This window comes from Miscanthus floridulus, chromosome 9 (genome assembly GCF_019320115.1).
Source record: "Miscanthus floridulus cultivar M001 chromosome 9, ASM1932011v1, whole genome shotgun sequence".
Lineage (NCBI taxonomy): Eukaryota > Viridiplantae > Streptophyta > Magnoliopsida > Poales > Poaceae > Miscanthus > Miscanthus floridulus.
The window spans coordinates 45,767,422-45,778,917 of NC_089588.1; the positions used below are offsets into that span (position 1 = coordinate 45,767,422).

The window sequence follows — 11,496 nt, forward strand, 5'->3', positions numbered from 1 at the left end:
GACCAAGCCAGAATATCTTCATTAGGGTTTCCATTTTACATGCCACCACAGCACCTCTACCCCGGGCTCCACCTCTTCGAGGTTCACACCCAAGGACACCTCCAATTACCATTTACCCACCACAGGTATTCCATATCTAAGTGCCCAGGTAGCACCACATGGCAAGACTCGCCCTAGGCTCATCGTTATTCCAGCTCGGTCGACACAACCCTCACTCTCCATGCACCCAAGACACACGCAGCACGCTCACACACCACCAAGTCCGGCACCCATAGCCAAACCATTCCCTGGGGGTTCACCACCAGCATCACATCCCCGATATAATGCGAAGTGGAGTTAACAATAAGTATAGTGGTGTATTATGGAAGCAAGCAAGCAAGTACGCATATATAAGCGAGCGAATGCGCAAAGCAGGGTGATGTGGTAGAGTGGGTTGCATCAGGGTAATAATGGCTCAGGTAGTAGCATGCATCAAAGTACTAGCAAAGGAATAATTATAAAGCGCTAGCAGTTCTAGATATTATGTAATGTCTAATGGGATTCTCTAAAAGAGGGTGCTGCCATGACACCTACGATGTAGAGGTAGTAGTGGTACAATTCTCCATTTGTTGGTGTTCCATTAGAGGGGTCACCTCCTCCTGCGTCGACTCCATTCCGCAGTCCTTGTCGTCGTCCACGTTCTCTTGGTCTGATCGTTAGCTACTCCGTGAAGCGACACGCAAGGCAAGAGAGCACTCAACACTCGAAAAGACGACAAGACGCAGGAAAATCCAATAACACCAACGAGACAATAAAAGATACACGGCTTGGCCCTCTCGGCGGTTGTCCGATTCCCTCGGGCCAAAGAAACACGAGTGGTGGTATGCTGAGCACAAGCTTAAGTCATGGCCAAGCCAGTATGGCTTTACGATAAACTGTTTAAGCTAGAGCTTATCCAGAGCAAACACCACGGCTCATGATCTTTCGATCCGGTGTCATTGAATTGATGGGGATTGGAAGTCGGGCCCCAAGAAAGAAGAACGACGGGGTTTGGCTCTTATAGCCTTATCCCGCAAGTCACAATTGGACACGAGTAGCAAACAAGAACGATGAACACTATTGTGACTTGGCTCCAACGTACTTCGGCTCGCCCGCTATGCTAGAAAGCGGTAGCGCAAAGAGATTGGACATCAATGTTTCTCTCAATCCACTCGGCATAATAACATCGGGAGCCGAGAGGAGAGTTGCTTAGCAAAGCAAAAGAAGCGGGGGTTAGCTAGGCACATCCATGTCATGTTCTCAGACACATCTTTGGGAAAGATGGTTTTTAGATGGTCGATCGGGTCGACACGCACGGGTCCGAGGTACGACATAAACCATTGCTTTGCTAACCCAAAGGGGATAGTTCGGTCTTTAATCCAATCATCATGGGCAAGTCGAAATCGAACAGAGCGGGCTAACGGTGCAACAAGAGCAAGAACAACAAGGGACAAGGTCTACTTCTTCCAACACTCACACCACGACGAAAGACGGGGCATTGGAAGGAAGCGACAAACATCAGGTGCGCAAACCACTCGTAGGGTACCCGACTTAGGTGCACTGGCATTAAGACATCTCTCTAATTCATAGCGGTGCGGTTGTCACTGCAGGAATCAAAGAAATGCGATGGTCATACAAGGTACAAGCATACGGGGGTTTGAGCACGAAGAGGCAAGTAAAAGCAAAAGAGTGGTGTAGCTCCATGGTCAAGGCGAGGCGAACTCGTGGCCACAAGCTACACCAACGAGTTGGCATCCATCGTTCCATGATTGTTATCTCCCAGGTCATCTCTCATAGGCTAGGTCACGAAAGGCTCGATATGAGCAGGTGATATCCGCATCGATATCGATATCGATATCGAATCCATTGCGACCATGTCCTAGGGCCGAAGTAGGAGTTAACACTCGTAGTTTTATGAAGTCAACTAAAGAGCTAGGGGTCGAGTTACACTCGGCATCATGGTCATGGCGAGACGGATCCTGCGTTCGTAATGTCCGAACGAGGTACGATCCCTCAGCCGGCTCAAAGGCTCGGCACACAGGCAACAACACAGCGATAAGAACCAAACACGACCGAAATACGCAACAACTCGACACGACTGCGGAGTAACACATTCCATAGCGAAGGGGGATGGGTAGACCTGCACAAGGGCATGGTGCAGACAGATATAGATAGATCAAGATCTCGTATTGTAAGTGTACGAACGAGTATAAGAATGAGCAGGAAGGGGTTTCGTCGGTGACGGGAATGGCGTTCGACTAGGATTCGACTTCGCGACAAAGATGTGGAGGCCCAAGGGTTGTTTTAACTTGTCCTAGGGTTGTGGCTTCTTCTGGCCAGCAGAGGCCAGCTACGGCCTGCTGTGGCTAGCTGTGGCTGGCTGCGGCTGGCTACAAGTGGCTATTGTTGGCCAAAGACTGGCTATGGCTGGCTGGGCACGGCAGCGACTGGCTAAGATGTGCCTACTGCTGTCAAACACAGCTAGGATTGGCGACGAAGGCGTTTTGCAAGATGGTAGAGCCTAGGTCTAAAAGAGAGGCAGGTCTCGGTCTCGATTGTGCGGTGTAAAATGGGCAGGCAAGAACATGTCCATCGCGTAGAGCTTGATTTTAGAAAAATGTGAGAACTGGTTTCACATTTTTCTGAGGTCGTATGAATTAGTTATGAATTTCCGAAGTTAAATCATCTCTGAAAATGGGAAAAAGGCTGGTTAATTCAGGCTGACACATGTCACACTGTGATTGGTCCACGTGGTATGCTGACGTCATCGCGATGTCAGCATGACGTCATCATATCGATTGTGGTACTGACAGGTGGGGTCCCGCTGGCATCATCATGTCGCCAGCATGACGTCATCTACGTCATCAGCTACTGACAGGTGGGACCAGGGGCTCTTGGATCACTGACATGTGGGCCCCCGGTCAACGATCAACGTTGACCGGTCAATGGTCAATACAGGACGGGCCTCGACTGGGCTGGTTGGGCCTGGATTTGGGCCAGGCTTGGCCCGCCACGTGGCGCGTGCTGGTTCGGCCACATTGTCTTACTGGGCCACTAACAGGCTGTGGTCCACGGGCGCAGGCGAGGTGTGGCTCATGGTGAACCCGCCTACGTTGGTCCATAGACCGCAGAGCCGGTCCATGAAGGACTTGGTCCACTTACTCCTTCCCAGGGTTTGGTTCACGTGCACGACGTGGTCGTGGTCAGAGCTGCTCGGGACGTGGTCGTGGTCGGAGCTCGGTGGAGCTGTGGTCGACGTGGTCGTGGTCGGTGCTCGGCGGAGCTGCTCGGGACGTGGTCGACATGGCCGTGGTCTGTGCTCGGTGGAGCTGCTCGGAACGTGGTTGACGAGGGGAAAATCCCCTACTCTTCCCCGACGGGGCTCCCGTCGGCGGTGAGGTCGCTGGCGAGCCTTACCCGCGGTGCTGGTGTTCAATTAAGGTAGGAAAAAATGTCGCCAAGCCTTGGCGAGTGCAGTGGTGGGGTCAAGGTGGCGGCTGGGGCTTCCTAGGGTCCCGGCCATGGTGAACGGCGGCGTGGGTTCGTCGGCGTGCATGGACAGGGCTACAGTGGTAGCGAGAGTCCAGTTAGAGGAGCATGTGAGCTCCACGGTGCTTCTACGGCCAAGGTGGGTGTGTTGAAGGAGCTCCTGGTGCTCCTAGTGGCTCCAGCCACGGTGGTGGGGGCAAAACAGAGGCGGTGGCGCTCCGACAAGGTGCGGTGTGGCAACGCTGGGCTCCGGTGGGCTTCTTCCTCGGCTAAGATGAGCGCGGTGCTTCTCTTCGTCATGGCGGAGCCAGTCGGGGTGTCAACGTCGCCTTTACCGTGATGTAGAAGACGTGGTGGTCTCGCCATGGTTGTGGTCTCGGCCATGGTGAGCGTGCTCGTGCATGTGCGCTCTTATTCCGATGTACAGCGTCATGGCTGGGGTCCTCCTTTTGGCTGATGGCAGCGCGCATGGCGCGTCCTGGGTCTCGGCAAGCGTGGCCATGGTGGACTCCCTAGCTACCAGTTGGGCTAGGCTGGAGCTTGAAGCTTCAGCAAGTTTTCGATCATGGCTGTGCACGTTCCATTTGGCTAGAGAGGTGGTCTCAGCAAGATGGCTCACCGTAGGGTTCGTGGCGGTAGGATGGCGGTGCGGTGGCAAGGCGAGGCCATGATGAGGTGATGCAGTGCCGTGCCGAGCAGCTACGTCGCTGTAGCTGATCGGGGCGGCGCTCCTGGCTTTGGCGAGGTCCTCCTCGCAGCGGCTTCCTTCTCCACCTTGCTTCTCCCTCCTCCCTCTCTCTTGGCTTGACGTTGTGTGGTGCTGTGCCACCAGCGGCGGCGGCGAACGGGCTGAGGGTCAGGGCTCATGGACGTTGGCTTTTATAGCCGAGCTCCAAGGGCTCCAATGGCGGATGGCGATCAGGCGGTGGTGATGCGTGCGGCGCATCCGACGATTCGCGTGCGGTAGCATAGGCGCGGCGCAAGGGGAAACAGGGTCATGCAATGTGCGTGACTCCGGGCCCGCGCCTGCTCCGCGGTCGGCTCCCGGTCGCGCGAGGAAAATGTGTGGGCGAGGGGAAGAAGACGCTACTGTGCTGATGGGTCGGGTCATCAGGCGCTTGGCGCGATGTGGCTGCGTGCGGTGCGTGATGGCTGACGAGCGGGGTCGGGTCGTCAGCGGCTGTGCGCGTGCGGGCAGTGGTGCTAGGCCGGCTGAGCTGCTGGGCCGGTCAAGGCAGGCTGGGCTGAGCCGACTCTGTTGCTTGGGCTGGTTGGTCATGTGCTTGAGCCAAATTGGCTTTCCTATTTTCTAAATAAACCAAGGATCCTATATTGTATACATGTGTCGCCAACTTGTACACCTCCTAGCGGGGTCCGCTAGAGGTCAACTAGGGGTAGTGGGGTCCATGTCAAGGGTTGGCAATCCATGGGCATTGAGTTGATAAAGATAGTTGGTTGATTATAGAATTTAGGTCAAGGGTTCATGAGAGATTCCAGAAGGAGTCAAAAGGATTCGCTACGGACTTGTGCTCTCCAACACAAAAACCCTAAACCAAATAAGGAACTCCGGCAAGCTCCTACAAGCAACACTATATGTATGCAATAATTTATTTATAAATTGTTCTTTGTTTGACCTAGCATCTACATGCTTCACATATTGTAGGAATTTTTTTTAAAAAGTTTGTATTTTTGGCTTCTCCAAAAACCCGGGTTGTTACAGTTACAACCGGCCGAGCCTCGCGGGCCACACCCCGGGCTCGCAAAGTTGCGACCTACGGAACAAATGGGCAGGTACGAGATAGAAAGAAATTTAAAACAAAATTATGCTAAGGAGAAACTAAGGAACGGAAGGGAACAAGCTTCCCCGAACGGAATAACTCCATCACAGAAAACAAAATACCATTATAGCTGTTAAGTACACAAACGTTTTATACGGGGGCTTCCCCCACAAATTTAAAACTACTACTGCCACTCGACAACTTCACTTGAACACCAGAAGAGACAACTAGACCTCCCTGAGTCGATCAAATCACCCAGGATAGATCAACCGGCCTCCCGAGTCGATCGATTCACTCTGGATAAGCACCTGAGATACAGGTAGGAAGCGAAGGGGCGCCCCATGCGGGCCATGCCGACTCCGTCTCGAATGACGAGCACGGGTCCTGGTCGGACATTTCCAACTGAAGCTCTCTGAACCCCGTCTCTCAGGTCATCAAGGTAAGCATATGTTCATTAAATACAAAACTGTTCACACGAGGGCTAACCCACGATTAACGAGTGCAGGTCCCCGACGGACGTTCCCGACTGGAGCCCGACGAACCCTGTCTCTCTAGTCTTCAAGGTAAAACACTATCAAAGTCCTTCTATTTCAATTTAAAACATTCATACATCCATACGCGCATTTCATTCCATACGCCTAAATCCCTCGGATGGTTAGGGCATGAACCGCCCGGGGGCTCGGGAACTAAGCATCGCACGTGCAGCGAAATGCACCAGAACGCTCCGTGTTGCGCCATGAAGCGGTGGCTTGCCTCATTCGACATGAGCAACCAAACAGAGCCAGGGGAGAAAACCGTAGATGAGCACCGTGCGGCCTTCGCCCGGTCTGGCAAACCGGGTCATCTCAACCTTCTCGTTTGATCCTGAACCTCTTGCCAGACCCATAGAATCCCCATCGAGAGGAGGCCGTTAGGCCACCCGGGTCGCTCTGTGGAACGACCTAGGCATCTGTCGGGTTGCAGGTAAAGGAGTAGTGGAATGCCACAAGAGGGCTATGCCAACCCCATCATGAACAACGGACCCGGATTCCACTCGATCACATCCGTTAGCAAGCTCACCGAGCTAGTCTTCGAGCCCAAGCGATCGGGACAGGCGATGAAACTCAGCCCCTCCGGTTGTGAGGAACCGGATGGGGAAGCGCAAAAACAACTCACAGCCCCCACGATGGGACCGTGACTCTGAACTCACATCGACAGGATCGGCGACATCCGGCTACGGCTCCTGGGACCGCGACTCCTAAACTCGCGTAACGGCTTCAGACGGCTTCACTAACTAAAACTAACTCTCTCGATCCACGGCGAGCACTGACGCCTGGGTCTACTCGCGACTCCACCTTACCCGATCCCACAGCGCGCACCGACGCCAAAGATCGAACTCTGTTACATCCAAAACTAAACTTCCTCGACCGATCCCCGGCGCGCACCAACGCCGGGATCAATAAGTTATGTCTCAATCCAATCCCCGCGCTTAAAAACACCTCGGCTGCACAACGACACCGTGGTTAAACAAAATCACGTCTTGAAACTCAAAAAACACACGCACCCACAGACACAACACAAAGAACCCCCCAGCCGGTTCCGCCCGAACCACCCGGGGGCTCGGGGGCTACACCCGCGGGTGCGCTCGCGCGCACCCGCCAACAAGATAGACAATCCCCCAAACAATTCGACTCGAATCGCCCAGGGGCTCGAGGGCTCCCGTCGGGTTCATAAACCCAGGGTCCCTCGAGAACCGTCTTCCACGCCCGGGCTCGGCCTAGGAAAACAACATATGTTTCATGGGCCGGCCCAAAAAACTAAAACACAGCGGGCCAGAAGGGAAGTTCGGTCGTCGACCGGGAGGTCTACCCTTAAGAACAGGCGCCCGCTCGTCAACTTCTTCAGACCACCTCTCCGACCAGAGCACTCGCTTCAGGCACCAGCCGTCTCCAAATAGTCTCTCCAATCGGAAGGCTTGGCCCAAAACGCTGCTTCCTACTCTGACCCCATGACTCCGACCCCGCGACCGGGGCTTGTAGGAAGCCTGCTCATCGCTCTTCTCCGACCGACGCGCCGAGAGCCGACTGGAGTCATCCGACCGGGGGCTCCCTGTGCGGAGGGAACCAGAAGACGTGCGGAGAAAGGCAAGGTATGGCTAACAAGTCAAAACCACTGTACCAGGGACCATACCCTACACAAAATAGTGCTCTGCAGCCACCCTGACACAAAGTATTGTAGGGGCCGCTAGAACCTCCCATATGGTAAGCCCTCCGCGTGTCTCTGGACATCGATCGCGGTATGGGCTCCAGGATTTGCCATACCGGGTGAACATAGCGCGGCTCATCACATGCCACAAAGGCATCCAGAAGTATTTGCAGGTACCGGCGTCCATCCTTCCTGAAGAAGATAGCTCAACCCCCCGTGCATATCTGACATCCTACAGCGACATCGACAGTATTGGGGGGCTTCAACCATTATCCAGTTTTCATCACCGTAGGCAGCAAGGCTTAGAAATATCTGTACTCTCTCCCTCTCACCTGTAAAAGCCATCCCCTTCATCTATAAAAGGGGATGCGCTCCCTCCAACCAAAAGAGATCGACTTCTTCAAGCTCAGACTCACTAGATCGATATCAACACTCCCAACCGCAGGACCACCCAGTTCCGACCGCGACCCTTCCGGTTGGAGCCAACCGAACCTCTTGTATCCTCCCTTCTTCCTCCTTCTCGTTTGTACCCCCACTACAGACTTCGAGTGCCTGGGCTCAGGAATAAAGTCACCGACCGACCCTGACTGGACGTAGGGCACGTTGCCTGAACCAGTATAAATCATGTGTCATTGAGTGCTAGGCCACCTCCGATCACAACGTATAGCAAAACTACAAATATTTACTAGTTGGTCACTTTCTGCACCGACATAAAGATTCGACGACATTATTACCGCAGTCAGATGAACAGGTTAATTATTTGGTAAAGAAATAATCTTGGTTACCTTTTGCCCTTTAAGCATTCCCTCAGTGTGCGTATCAGCTGCTGATGTGTCTCCAACCTGTCTGACCGGTTAAAATCACTTACTTATTTGAGATAATATATCTCTCAGAAGCTTCTTCATGTCTGGAGTTTGTGATACCAAGGTTTTAAATCTCTGGCTAAAGGTATTTAGCGGATGACCTCTAAAATAGCTTGATCAGCTTCAAACAGCTATAGCCGGCTATAGCGACAACTATAGCTGGAGATTTAAAACCATATGTGATACAGACACGAAAGCCCGGCAATCATATCCCGGCTAAGCACTTCCTGATGATGATACTACTGTGTTGCTGGCAGATTTGGAACCATCGCCACGACGTCGTCTTTCGCCATCAGCAACCCTGTCTGAGCCGCCTCCTGTACAGCTGCAGGGAAACATGTCGCCTATGGAGCAGCCGCCTTCGTTCCCAAGACCGTTCCATTGCTGATCACTGGTGTAATTTATTTGTCATGAATTAATGCCCTGTACGATTAAGACCATGTAAACTCTAGGTGCCTGGCACCCTCCATTTACCGGCTTGTCGGAATCTATGGAAAATCATTCAGGTGGGGCTCTCCCCCCTCTGGTGAAGTCTTCAAAAAAAAAAAAAAAAGCCCGGCAATCAAATGCTTCACTAATTTTGTGGTACACGTCCATGGCGAGGGTGGTCTTCCCCTGTCCACCGATCCCATAGATGGACACCACCTTGTGCTGCATGCTTCTCTTCACATTTCAATAACCGGATGATCTCCTCACGAGGAGCATCAATTCCCACAAGTCGCTGGCCTCCTGAAAGAGTGCAGGTGCTTGAGGATCCAAGAGCACCGGTTGTGCTGAGGCGGCGAGACACTGATTGATGTCATAGTAGCGTTTCCCCCGCTCGCTCTGCTCGCTGACGAGGCTCTTGAGTTCCTGAACCTCCTCTGCTATTCCTCCGTCCTTGAACAGCGTCTTCACCTTTCGCATGGCCTTGCGCACAAAGTTGGCCTTGGAAACTCCCTGGCTGTGGTTGAGCATAAAACGGTCGATGCAATCCTCAATGTCGTAGGACAGCTCACGTACCTTGCTCCTTCAGTCCTTGGCGCGTGGATCGATCTGGTTTTCATCCTTGTCCGCGAGCATCTGTAGAACGGCATCCATGGTGCTCCGCTCCTCGTGTAGGAAGCAGATCCCACGCTCGACGTCTTTGGCGAGCTTGTACTTGGCGGTGAGCATGGCGGCCAGCTTGCCGATGACGGAGCCCATCACACTAGTGGCAGCGGCGGTCGCCATCATTTCCGCCATCTTGACTCGCGACTATGGCTGAGCAAAATGCTGAGCTAGCTTGTGCGGTGGTGTGAGAGGATAGGTGATTCCCAGGGTTAAAGTGTTGGAAGTGGGGCACCACTCCCAGGCACGTTGTCGCTGACAGCCCTCACGACGGCTTCAGTTCTCGAGAAGATTAATTTAAGAATGCTTTTTGCATTTGTGAAAGGGAGCCCGTGCCCGTTGTTTGGCCGATCTCACAGATATGCATATCGTTTGGCTGATAAGTCATGACTGAAAGTATTATTGGCTGATTTATTGTGAGCGAAAAATATTATTCGTTAGCTGAAAAAGTACGGCTTATAAGCTAAGTGAACAAGGCGATGTTTTGTTACACTGTTTATAAAAAGGGAAATTTTGATGTAGGACACCGACAGAATGCATAATATACTGATGGATACCGTACTGAGTGGAATTTGCCTAGTACTATTATAAAATCATATATATTTGTCGTAAAACACCGTGTCTATTATTTTATTTATTTCTCGTATTCACGGAGAGAGAAGACGGAAGAAATGACTTTGTTGCCCTTGTTTTCGACCTCCGGCCGTACACCAATTTTTGGCGTAACACACCGTCGGCGCTTTGTCTTCTCTGGCGACGTCTTCCACGGCTGACGTTTCCGTTCTTCTTTTTCTAGCCCTTGTCTCGTGCAACCGCGCTGTTTCCGCAACTTGAGAAGAGCAGCCACACCACCTCTGCCCCGAACGCACGACGGCGGCGACCAGCTGCCAGGGACGGACCCACAGGGTATGCAGGGTGGGCCACCGCATACCCTGGGGTCCGTCAGTCATAGAGATAGGTAGGAATTTTCAATGTAAAAAAAAATAAAAAAGGAAATTTTCACCGAATTACATAAGAAATTTTTTTGCTGCGCATACCCAGAGGTGAAAACCTAGGTCCGTCACTGCCAGCTGCTGCTGACACCATGGGAGGGAGGGCGCTCCTCTAGAGCTGCACGAGCAGGGGCCGTACGAGGAGCTGGTGGCCCCGAGGCTGGAGGGGCACGCGGACGTGGCGCAGGTGGCGCTCTGCTGCCTCCACGAGGACGCGGTGCTGCAGCCCAGCATGCCAGTGGTGGACCTGCGGGCGTCGAGCATGGCAGCTGGTCGTGCATGCGGATGCGGGGCTGGGCAGGGAGGTGCGGGGAGGATGCACCGCAGCCGCAGGAGACCAGGGAGGCCATGCCGCCGCCACCGCAGGAGGCCGGGAGGCCATGCCGCCGCTACGTGGGGAGGCCGCGCCGCCGCCGCATGAGGCCGGGGAGCTCGCGCTGCTGCCCTACGAGGCCGGGAGGCCGCGCCACAGCACGAGGCCGGGGGAGCTCGCGCCACCGCACGCACAAGGCTAGAGAGGACCGCACCACCGCTCGTGCAAGGCTAGAGAGGGTTAAGCCGCCGCCGACGTTGTTGGTGGAAGAAGGACTAAGGATGAAAACGGTCGAACTCGGTCGAAAAACTCCTCAACCGTTTTCTACTTTTACATTTGAAATACGAAAGCGAAAGCGAAAGCGGACAAGCCGGACACGAAAACGAACACGAACTTACGGAATATCTAGAATTTCGAAAACGAACCAATTCGAGCGGAATTATGTCGAACACGGTCGGTATGCGAAAATTCAATACGAAATACCGATCCACAGTGCATAGCATTAAACAAGTGCACGACCAAATACATAACAAGTTCACAACTAACAAGTGCATGATCTAGTTCAAGTGCATAGCATTAAACAAATGCACAACCAAATACATAATAAGAGAGATGAGGCTGGGTGCCGTCTATAAGAGAGGGTAGCTAGCCACCGGTAGAAAGAACATAGCTGCGTGGTGAGCAGCCTGTAATTGGGCTGTATGACCTGTGCAGTTGGCCAAATTCGGTTTAAACCGAATTTTGAATTCGGAATATTTCAAATTAAAAGT

The 11,496-nt window shown here is 53.1% G+C and overlaps 1 pseudogene; it reads right to left on the minus strand.

Moving 5' to 3' along the window:
* Positions 1-9,556, minus strand: part of LOC136479797 (disease resistance protein Pik-2-like) — a 33,126-nt pseudogene extending 23,570 nt beyond the window's left edge.
* Positions 9,557-11,496: the final 1,940 nt, after the last annotated feature.